Below are 11,004 nucleotides of genomic sequence, written 5' to 3'. Positions count from 1 at the left end.
GGAAGTGGCGGAGTTCCGGGCGCTGCCCTTTTAAAGGGACAGTGACTTCGAGAAAGAGACTCACCTTTGGGGCCTGCCTAGTGGACGGACGGGACTCCGGCAGGGCGGAACTGTAGAGAACTGGGTGAGTAGTGGATACTCCAGCGTGGCGACATTCCCCACCCTACGGGCCTGCTAACGGTTCCAGATCGATTGCTGGTCTAAGCAAGTGGCTGCACCCCAGGACTGAACCCCAGAAGGGAGGAGAGGCGTTTGCAGAACCTTCCCTGGAGACATTGCAAACCCATCTAGGCTGGTCCCCTCTGCACGCAGGTTTTTCTGCTCATCCCTAGAGGTTCGTAGCCAGAACCTAAGTAGACCCTAGGAAATCTGGCTAACAGGTCCCCAATACTTGCTGTTAGGGATCCCAAGTCCTTGAAGCTCTCACACTGTCTGCAGCCCATTTAAAAGGACATTCCCTGGGGTCTGAGCCAGAGTGCAATGGATGGATGGAGATCAGACACGTGCAAAGTGAGTTGCACCGGTCCAAGATAGATTTCTTTTTGGCCCCGACCCATAGGACTGCAGGGAGGGTGCTTGCTTACCTTGCACATGCAAAGACCCAGGTTTGATTCCCCGACATTCCACAAGCTCCCTCCCCGCCCCCAGCCCCAGTCAGGAGTGATCCCTGAGTGCAGAGCCAGGAGGAAGTCCTGAGCACCTCTGGGGGAAGGGAGAGCTCCAAACAAGCAAACAGAACAAATACAATACTGATGCCAAAGATGAGTGCTCAACTCATCTCCCTTGTGAAGCAGGCGCTGGTTCCAGCTGTCCCGCTGGGAGGTCTTGTTTTCCCCTGGAACTGGAAGGGGGAAACTGGCCAGAGAGGTTCAGGACCTTGGCAATAGCTCCTGGCCGGAAAGTAGAAAAGCTGGAATTTGAGCTTCCAATTGGTCCCAGCTTGCCTGACTCCCTACGGAGAAGTTTTCTGTTATCAACATGCAAGGGGCCAGCAAGGGGCCTGGCACTCAGTACAACCCGGGGAACTGTTTATTGGCTGAACAAGTGCTGCACAAACTTGCCAACCTGAGGTGCAGAGAAGGCGAGATTTTGAGGCCAAGATTTAGGACTAGGGCTCGCCACAATTCCCCCATCTTGGGTACACCCCTACCCACCTGTAAAATAACCCAGTTGCTCTCCACAGCCCACCAACTCTTGCAGGCAAATAGACTCATTTTTCAGAGACCTTAGAAAGTGGCTTGAGGGGCCGGAGGGATAGTATGGAGGTAGGGCATTTGCCTTACATGCAGAAGGATGGTGGTTGGAATCCCGGCATCCCATGTGGTCCCCCGACCCTGTCAGGAGCGATATCTGAGCATAGAACCAGGAGTAATTCCTGAACGCTGCCGGGTGTGACACCCCCCCTCAAATAAAAAGAAAGTGGTCTGAAGGGCCAGAGTGGTAGGACAGTGGGGAGGATATTTGTCTTGCATGTGGCCAACCAGGTTGTATTCTTGGCATCTCATAGGGTCCCCCAAATACCGTCACGAGTGATTCCTGAGTGTAGAGTGTAGAGTAACCACTGCGTACTGCCTGGTGTGACCCAAAACCCAAAACAAAACACAGCAATTTAAAAAAAAAAGTGACCTAAAGGGGTTCAGATGCCTCCCCATTGCTACTACACTTTCTGGGTCTGTCCCTCAATCCCTGTGATCATTGCCCCTGATGCTTTGGGGTGCCTGCAATGCATGTGCTCAGACACATTCAGTCTTGGTCCTGGGAGTTTGGGGAGGTCAAAGCAAGGAGCCTTTGTCTGGAGCACAGAGGAGGGTCCCCTGGTTGAACTGGTCAGCAAGGACTTCTCAAAGGAGGTGTGGGAATTGAAGCCTAGAGGCGTGCTCTGCATGATCAGAGCCTAGTTAGTGGCCTGGGGGGGGGCCCCCCCTTTCCACTGGGCCATGCATAGCCCTCCTGCCTCATCTGGGGATGGGGATTGTCTGAGTCAGATTAAAAGAAAAGTGGGGGGGGGGTTGGGGCTGGGCAGTGGCGCTAGAGCTTTAGCCTTGGACGGACTGCGGTTCGATCCCCCGGCGTCCCATATGGTCCCCCAAGCCAGGAGCAACTTCTGAGCACATAGCCAGGAGTAACCCCTGAGCGTTACTGGGTGTGGCCCCAAAGCAAACAAACAAACAAACAAACAAAAAAGAAAAGTGGGGATCTCTAGAAGAAGCACCTGACCCCAGGTGTAGATGCCCCTGACAGCTGGCAGGTGAGCGTGGCCTGCGAGGTTTCACCCAGGTGGGCTCCCCTGAGTCCTCAGGTTCACCTGGAACTCATATGCCCCTTCCCTCCTCACCCTCCCCACCCCCGCTGGCTGCAGCTCTCGGGTCAAAGTCACCCCAGACTCTGTTGGAGAGGAGTGACCGACTGGGTCCCGCCAGGTGGGGCCTCCACCCAGTCCTTGGCTGCACAGTCACACCCAGGGAAAGTTTTCCCACCAGCTCCTACTCTTCCTTTTCTCGAACTGTGGCTCCAGGCTGTTTGGGGACTCACTGTTTTGGGGTAAGTCCCTCTTCCTCCAGTCTCAGGTTATCCCAATGGTGAACCCCCCGAGGGGTCAGTTCAGAGTCTGGGCCCAGCTGCATGCCTGGAAGGTTTTCCCCAAGGAAAGAAGCACCTGCCCAGTTCTAAATCCAAGGCCTACCTGGTCAGGCGTCCAGGGCACACTGTCACCTGGTGGGCAGGTGATGGAGAACCCAGGGCTCTTGGCTACTAAGCTTGTCCAGGAGGGAATGTTGACAAACATCTCAACCAAGAAAATCAGGCTGAATTCGCTGATCAGTGACTTCGGGTGAGGTAGACTGAGTCAGATGTTCGCTCACCTGTGTATAGTTTATTGGCATTGGCAAGTGGTTGTGGGTCAGGACCTTGAGGAGCGGCTGAGTGGCAGAGAGGAAGCGGGGATAGATCAGAGTGGAGCTGGGCCCTTTCCATTTCTGCAGAGACTGAGCCCCAGCGTTGTTTTCTTTCTTTTTATCTTTTTGTTTTGTTTTGTTTTGTTTTGGGGCCACACCCGGTGACCCTCAAGGGTTACTCCTGGCTAGGCACTCAGAAATCACCCCTGACTTGGGTGGGAGACCTCGGTCTGTCCAGGCTTGGCCATGTGCAAGGCAAATGCTCCACTGCCTGTGCCACTGCTCCGGCCCCCAGCTTTGTGTTTTGTTTTGTTTTGTTTTTGGGTCACACCTGGCAGCGCTCAGGGGTTACTCCTGGCTCTATGCTCAGAAATGGCTCCTGGCAGGCTCAGGGAACTATATGGGATGCCGGGATTCGAACCACCGACATTCTGCATGAAAGGCAAATGCCTTACCTCCGAGCTATCTCTCCGGCCCCAGCCAGCTTTGGTTTTTTGAGGCTCTTTTATGAATTGGGCCTTCTAGCCTGGATGCAATTCCTCCTCCCTGCTCCTTCCTCTACAGGGGCTCTGCTCTATGCTGTCTCTGTAATTCAGGGGCAGGTCCTGAGAGGCTCTCACCAATCCTTCTAGATCCTTCTAGATCCCATCGATAGCCCATACAGAACTGGCTCATTCTAGGCCCAGAGTGATAGTACAGTAGGCATATAGTACAGTTTGCCTGGCATGTGGCTGATCCAAGTTCGATCTCCCCATCCCATATAGTCCCCTGTGCCCACCAGGAGTGATCCCTGAGTGCAGAGCCAGGAGTAAGTGCCACCAGATGTGGCCCAAAAATTAAAAAAAAAAAAAGGCTCATTTCATGTTCCAAGGGTGCCTCAGTATGGGGTGAAGGCACTTAACCTTTCATTTGGCCAACTCCTGTTCACCACCTGGGGTTCCCCCAACCTCAATGTAGAACCAGTAGTAACCATGATCAACCAATTAAGAGAAATGCTGAAACTAGGTGTGTCTTCGTGCAAAATGAATTCAGGTGAGGTAGGGCTGAGCTTGTAAGAACCTAACCTTGCCTGTTCTTCCAGGTGGCAGTCAGAAAAAGGGCGCCTACTGCTCTCCCTGGTCTCATACAGCAGAGAAGATCATAGAGGTCAGGACACAACTCTAGCCTGCGTCCCTCACTCAGGCAAGCTTCCCTCTATCTGACTACCTGAAAGACCCTGGGGGGAAGAGCCTGTTGTATGGGGCTTAATTTTTTTTTTGTTGTTAATTAAAAAATTGGGGGGGGGCGGAGAGATAGCACAGCAGTGTTTTTGCCTTGCAAACAGCCGATCCAGAACCTAAGGTGGTTGGTTCGAATCCCGGCATCCCACATGGTCCCCTATGCCTGCCAGGAGCTATTTCTGAGCAGAAAGCCAGGAGTAAAACCCTGAGCACCACGGGGTGTGGCCCAAAAATCAAAAAAAATTTTTTTTGGGTCACACCTGGCTCTGTGCTCAGAAATCACCCCTGGGCGGTTTGGGAGACCACATGGGTTTCTGGGAATCAAACCAGAGTCCATTTTGGGTTGGCCGCTTTCAAGGCTAATGCCCTACTGCTGTGCTATTGCTTCGGCCCCTTGTTTTCTTTTCTTTTCTTGTTTTTTTTTTTTTTTTTTTTTGCTTTTTGGGCCACACCTGGTGACGCTCAGGGGTTACTCCTGGTTATGCGTTCAGAAATCATTTCTGGCTTGGGGGACCATATGGGACCCCAGGAGACCTAACCCTGGTCCATCCTAGGTTAGTGTATGCAAGGCAAATGCCCTACTGCTTGCACCACCGCTCTGGCCCCTAGTTTTCTATTTTTTGAGGAAGAGGGTCACACCTGGAGATGCTCAGGAGTTACTTCTGGCTGTGCACTCAGGGATCACTCCTGGTGGTGCTCCAGGGGGGGGGCCATACTGGATCAAGGAACAACCCAAACCGTGTCAGCCAGGTATAAAAGCCAAGTGCCCGCCAAGCTCTTGGGCGGCCCCTGCTGGCTGTGATCTGAAGCTGCCTTGACAACCCCTTCCCCCACAGAGCTTTAGGACCTTGGTCTGCTGAGTTGGGGGAATTGGAAGTTACGAAGTGTTCCTGAAGAGGGGTGACACAGAGAGTGACAGGGAGAGGGTACAGGAGCCTCTGTCCCCAGCCTGGGGACCTGGACTTTATCCGCTCTCCCAGCAGGTTGCTTGGCGAGGCCAGCCACAGGGACAGGCAGGCTGATGTCAGCCACTGAGGCATTGTTCTTAGGTCCCTTCATGTCCTGGTCACCAATATGGGAGACTCTGAGCCAGTCAGGAAGCCAGACGCTGCACTGGCTGCTGTGAGGGGCGTGCTGGAGATGCTGGGGTGGGCATTGCCCCTGGTGTGTAATCTTCGGGATCCCCTGGCACCTCTCTCAGCCGTCAGCTTGCCTGGGTTAAAAGAATTACGTGCTTCTTGGGGCCGGAGAGATAGCATGGAAGTAGGACATTTGCCTTGCATGCAGAAGGTCGGTGGTTCGAATCCGGGCATCCCATATGGTCCCCAGCCTTTCAGGAGCAATTTCTGAGCATAGAGCCAGGAGTAACCCCTGAGCGCTGCCGGGTGTGACCCAAACCCTCTCCCCCCCCCAAAAAAAAAAAAAAAAAAAAAGAATTACGTGCTTCTTAAGAAGGTTCTTTCAGATAATTGTAATTCTACAGAGCCAGGAGAGCACAGGGCCTCATATGTGCCCAACCCAGGTTCAGTTCCTGGCACCACAGGGTCTCCTGAACATTGCTTGGTATAGCCCTGGATGCCCCTTTAGGCTCCTGGTATGGCTTGGGGGCACCTTTAGCCTCTCACATTGAACCACCAGTTGGCTGAGAATTGCTGGTATGACAGAGGTCTTCTGATTTTGAGGGGGATGTGGAAACCCCCTCAAAAATAAAGTAACAGGGGGCCAGAGAGATAGCACAGCAGTAGAGCGTCTGTCTTGCACTCAGCCAACCCAGGATAGAGGGTGGCTCAAATCCCTGTATCCCATATGGTCCCCTGAGCCGGCCAGAGTGATTTCTGAGCACAGAGTCAGGAGTAACCCCTGAGCACCGCTTTGTGTGACCCCCCAAAAATTTAATAGAAAACAATAATAGTTATAACTAACGAGAACTGGGGAGATGTTTGGGGCCAGTCTTGGTGAATGGGCATGACACAGGGTCACTTTGAGGATTAAGAAAATAAGACAGGCCTGATGGGCTGCCGGAGCGATAGCACAGCAAAGCACGCGGCCAACCTGATTCAATCCCCAGCATTGTATATGGTTCCTCAAGCCAGATAGGAGTGATTTCTGAACACAAATCCAGGTGTAACTGCTGAGCAGGACCAGGTGTGGCTCAAACAAAAACCACCCCCAAAAAGGCAAGATAGACATAAAAGAGAAAAGTTAGGAGTCAGGGCCAGAGAGATAGCATGGAGGTAAGGCGTTTGCCTTGCATGCAGAAAGTCAGTGATTCAAATCCCGGCATCCCATATGGTCCCCTGAGCCTGCCAGGAGCCATTTCTTTTTTTTTTTTTTTTTTTTTTTTTTTTTGGTTTTTGGGCCACACCCGGTGACGCTCAGGGGTTACTCCTGGCTATGCGCTCAGAAGTCGCTCCTGGCTTGGGGGACCATATGGGACGCCGGGGGATCGAACCGCGGTCCGTCTCCTAGGCTAGCGCAGGTAAGGCAGGCACCTTACCTCCAGCGCCACCGCTCGGCCCCCAGGAGCCATTTCTGAGCTTAGAGCCAGGCGTAACCCCTGAGCACTGCTGAGTGTGACCAAAAACAAAACAAACAAACAAACAAAAAAGCCAAGGGTCAGGGTCTTCCCAGTCTCATGGACTGAGCCCTGACTGTCCTGTCCTTCAGTATTTACTGTTTAAAATCAATAAACACACTGGGGCTGGAGAGATAGCACAGTGGTAGGGCGTTTGCGGTGGTTCAAATGCCGGCATCCCATTTGGTCCCCCAAGCCTGCCGGGGTGATTTATGAGCCTAGAGCTAGGAGTAACCCCTGAGCGCTGCCAGTGTGACCCCCCCAAAAAAAAACCAAAAAATAAAATAAAATAAAAAAAATAAAATCAATAAACACGGGAAGAGGAGCAACATTAAGACAGTGTCCTATCTCTGCTCATCTAACCTAGCTAGGCCTTTACATATCAAAGGAGCCTGGAATAGTTAATGCCAGTTAATAGTCTTTGGATTGTTTTCTTTTGGTAGAGGGGTCAGGTAAAAGAGATTAGAAGATCTCCACCCTACGGGTGCTGGAGTTCTGGTAATTGGTAATTAAAGGTCCCTAAGTCACCTTTTCAGTCCCTCTCCCCAGAGGATTAATTTCCTAGATTCCGTATGTCCAATAGGGAGATGGTTCCACAGGGTCAGCGCATGATTTGCACCAGGATGCAGGTCTTCGATCCCTGGTACTTCTGGTTCCCTGAGCTTTGCCAGGAGTGACCCTGAGCATCACCAGTTGTGGCCCACCAACAAAAATAATAAACCAGTTCAAACTAAAAATATAATTAAAAGGTTGTTTTCAATAGTATCCAGAAGGTTGTGAGATGGATTCCCTACATCCATCGCGGAGGGAGACGCTGGCATTTGCAGGCTCTTGGAAACTTGTTTAAGCACAAAAAAGCATGCACAGCTTAGCACCCCTTGCTCTGCAGGGCTCAGACCTAACGTGAGCCAGGTATCAAGGGTTACTTCATAATCCCAGAGTTCAAATTTCAGCGACACTTTCTTAGGAGTAATTGCATACAGCAACCCTCACCCATAAGTTGGCTGACCAGCTCCCAAGCTCTTTTTTGGCAATCATAGGTGTGCCTCATGCTTGGGAGGGGAACCAATCAGACCCCTTGTTAGACGGCCTGCCTGTCGCTGATTGGTCAGCACTTGGGCTCTAGTGCCGCCTCTCATTGCAAAGTTCCACGCCCATGTGACTGACATGGGGATAAAACCACCCAGGGACCAAAAACATAGGAGTGCTAAAGAGGGACCTGGCCAACTGGAGGGGAGGCGCACCTGCATGCAAGGTAATGCAAAATCTGACAGAGATTTTGTGTGTGTGCAGTGCTGAGAAAGAGGGTGGAGGGTATTGCTCTGCCACGTGAGGGGATTGTTATGTTGCTGTAATTATTATTATTTTGTTTTTTTGGGTCACACCCGGCAGCGCTCAGGGGTTACTCCTGACTCTATGCTCAGAAATCGCTCCTGGAAGGCTCGGGGGACCATATGGGATGCCGGGGTTCGAACCACCATCCTTCTGCATGAAAGCCAAACACCTTCTGCATGAAAGGCAAACTATCTCTCCGGCCCCTGTAATTATTAATTATAAAGTCCTATGGTATGGATGTGGACGTTGGTGAGGCCTTTCTCAGCCTAGCCCAGTGCCTGCATCCCCCTTTGCCCGAAGATCTTGTAGGTGCAGGGTGATAGCGAAGAAATGATTCACAGGCAGTAGTCAGTTGAGGTTTCAGGAGACATCCAGATTTTATTACAAGGCCCTAATCGCCAAGTCTAAGCAGTCACTTCCCTGCTGCTCTGCATCCATCCTGTGTCGGATCTCTCTCCTTGCTGAATCTGCTTCTTCTCTCCTCCCCCAGGTGGGTCACCCCTAAATTACCAGCCACAGACCCCTCCCAGCTTTGGGTGGGTCTCACCATCCAGGTGAGATTAGCATATGACATAGGGGGAGGGTAACAGGGATGTTGACCCCAAGTTCGATGCTTGTTAAAGGCATAAGTTGGAAAGTGATACCCAAAGTTTCCAGGACTAGGGCCCAGAGAGATAGCACAGCGGCGTTTGCCTTGCAAGCAGCCGATCCAGGACCAAAGGTGGTTGGTTCGAATCCCGGTGTCCCATAGGGTCCCCCGTGCCTGCCAGGAGCTATTTCTGAGCAGACAGCCAGGAGTAACCCCTGAGCACCGCCAGGTGTGGCCCAAAAACCAAACAAACAAACAAAGTTTCCAGGACTGTCACCTCCATTTCTTGCCCTTTTAAGATTTGGTGTTGGGTTGTTTTTTTTTGGGGGGGGGGGCGGGGGGGTTTACACCTGGCTATGTTCAGGGCTTACTCCTGGCTCTGCACTCAGAAACCACTCACTTCTGGCAGTACCTGAGGATCCATTCATGTAGGGAGCTAGGGATTGAACCCTAGCTGAACCAGGTTGGCTACATGCAAGGTAGATGCAAGTACTCTCTCTCTCCAGCCCAGTTTCATTCCTGGAGGTGTTCTGTGGACCCTATGTTATGTCAGGGTTTGAACCTGGGTCAGCCACATGCAAGGCAAGCGCCTTAACCACTATATATTGCTCCATATCCTAATCAACTTTCTTTCTCTTTTCTTTCCCTCCCTCCCTCCCTTCCTCCTTTCCTTCCTTCCTGGCAATCTTCTACCTCGTATGGAGAGTGAGTTGTCTGCCAGAACAGTCGTTTTTATTGAATACAGCGCTCACCCCCCAGGTGGGGGAGTAAGGATAGAGTAAGAACAGATAGCTCAGGCTATCCTAAACCAGTCCCACCCAGGTTTGCATGTAAGACGATCTCTGTTTTGGGGTAAAAACAAGTTGTAAACAAATAGATACAAAGAAACCAGGGGTGATTTTTGTTTTGTTTTGGGTGAAATAAGATGTAACCTAACCCTTCCTTCCTTTCTTTTCTTTTTCTTTTTTTTTTTGGGGGGGAGGGGTTTGGAACATACCAGGGGTTACTCCTGCTCTACACTCAGACATCACACCTGGCAGGCTTAGAGGACCATATGTAATGCAGGAGATTGAACCTAGGTCCACCACATGCAAGCAAATGCTATACCCATTGTGCTATCACTCTGACCTCTTTCTCTCTTTTTTTTTTTTTTTTGGGGGGGGTGGTTTGATCTTTGGGCTATTCCCAGAGGTGTTCAGAGGGGTAGGCAGTGCCAGGGTACCCAGAGGCTGAGCCTATTCTCCAGCACTCCTAGCCATCTACCCGGCCTTCTTTTATTTCTTTTTTCCTTTAAAATGTCATGTGGGTAGGCGAAATAGCACAGTGGTAGGGCATTCACCTTGGGCATTTATATGCGGTCAACATTGGAGGGACCCAGGTTTAATTCCCAGCATCCCATATAGGTCCCCTGGCCTGCCAGGAGCGATTTCTGAGCACAGAGCCAGAAACCAGGAACGATCTTTGTTTTGTGTGAAACAAGATGTAGCCTAACCCTTCCTTCCCTCCTTTCTTTTCTTCTTTTATTTTTGGGAGGGCAGGTTGGACCACCTGAGCCCCTCTGGGTGTGACCCCCCAAAAAAGCTATCATGTGACATTCATCTCAGAACTGGGTGTTCTCATGTAAGAATGATTGATACTGTTTATGTAGTCATGGGTCACATACCAATAAGGTCATGGCTGTTAATATTGGTGTACAGGGAGATAGTTCAAAGGGCTGAAGACCAGTCCCCTTTATGGGGGCCAGAGAGATAGTAACGGGGGCCAGGAGCACCTGCCTTGCACCTGATCAGCACACGGGTTCAATTCCCTGCCACTTATGGCTTCCCAGACACAGCCCGGAGAGATCCCTGAACACCCCCAGGTGTGCCCTTTCCCTGGCCAAAAACTAATATGCTTTGGAGATAATCCATAGCATTTTTTTTTTTTTTTTTTGGTTTTTGGGCCACACCCGGTAACACTCAGGGGTTACTCCTGGCTATGCGCTCAGAAGTCGCTCCTGGCTTGGGGGACCATATGGGACGCCGGGGGATCGAACCGCGGTCCGTCTCCTAGGCTAGCGCAGGTAAGGCAGGCACCTTACCTCCAGCGCCACCGCCCGGCCCCAATCCATAGCATTTGTGGGAGGAGAATTTGGACCACGACCGACCAACACTTCTCATGGTTTCCTTCTGGCTATGTGCTCAGAAATCACAGGGTGCTGATTGCGAACTAGGATTGGTCACCTGCAAGGCAAGTGACTTAACTCTTCTCTTCCTGATTCATGTAAGATAAGTTTCTAGAGGATTGAGTCTGTGCCCAAAAGTAATGAAATGTAAGACCATTATTAACTTGCCACCTGGCTAGTGTTTTTTTTTATTATTATTATTGTTTTGGGGCCATACCTGACAGTGT

General features: G+C 51.2%; 2 protein-coding genes across 2 annotated transcripts in view; both read left to right on the top strand.

Annotated features, from left to right (window-relative positions):
* Nucleotides 1-11,004, top strand: part of ZER1 (zyg-11 related cell cycle regulator) — a 253,222-nt gene that overhangs the window by 98,017 nt on the left and 144,201 nt on the right. The window lies entirely within an intron of this gene.
* The window catches only part of KYAT1 (kynurenine aminotransferase 1), a 48,831-nt gene continuing 37,893 nt past the window's right edge, over nucleotides 67-11,004 (top strand). Inside the window, exon 1 of the mRNA XM_049774047.1 lies at nucleotides 67-124. The gene's annotated coding sequence lies outside the window, so the exon portion shown is untranslated. The remainder of the gene's footprint in view (nucleotides 125-11,004) is intronic.

The sequence above is a fragment of the Suncus etruscus genome, chromosome 5, assembly GCF_024139225.1.
Source record: "Suncus etruscus isolate mSunEtr1 chromosome 5, mSunEtr1.pri.cur, whole genome shotgun sequence".
Classification (NCBI taxonomy): Eukaryota; Metazoa; Chordata; class Mammalia; order Eulipotyphla; family Soricidae; genus Suncus; species Suncus etruscus.
The sequence above is the reverse complement of the archived record's forward strand: the minus strand, read 5'-3'. Positions and strand labels throughout refer to the sequence as shown.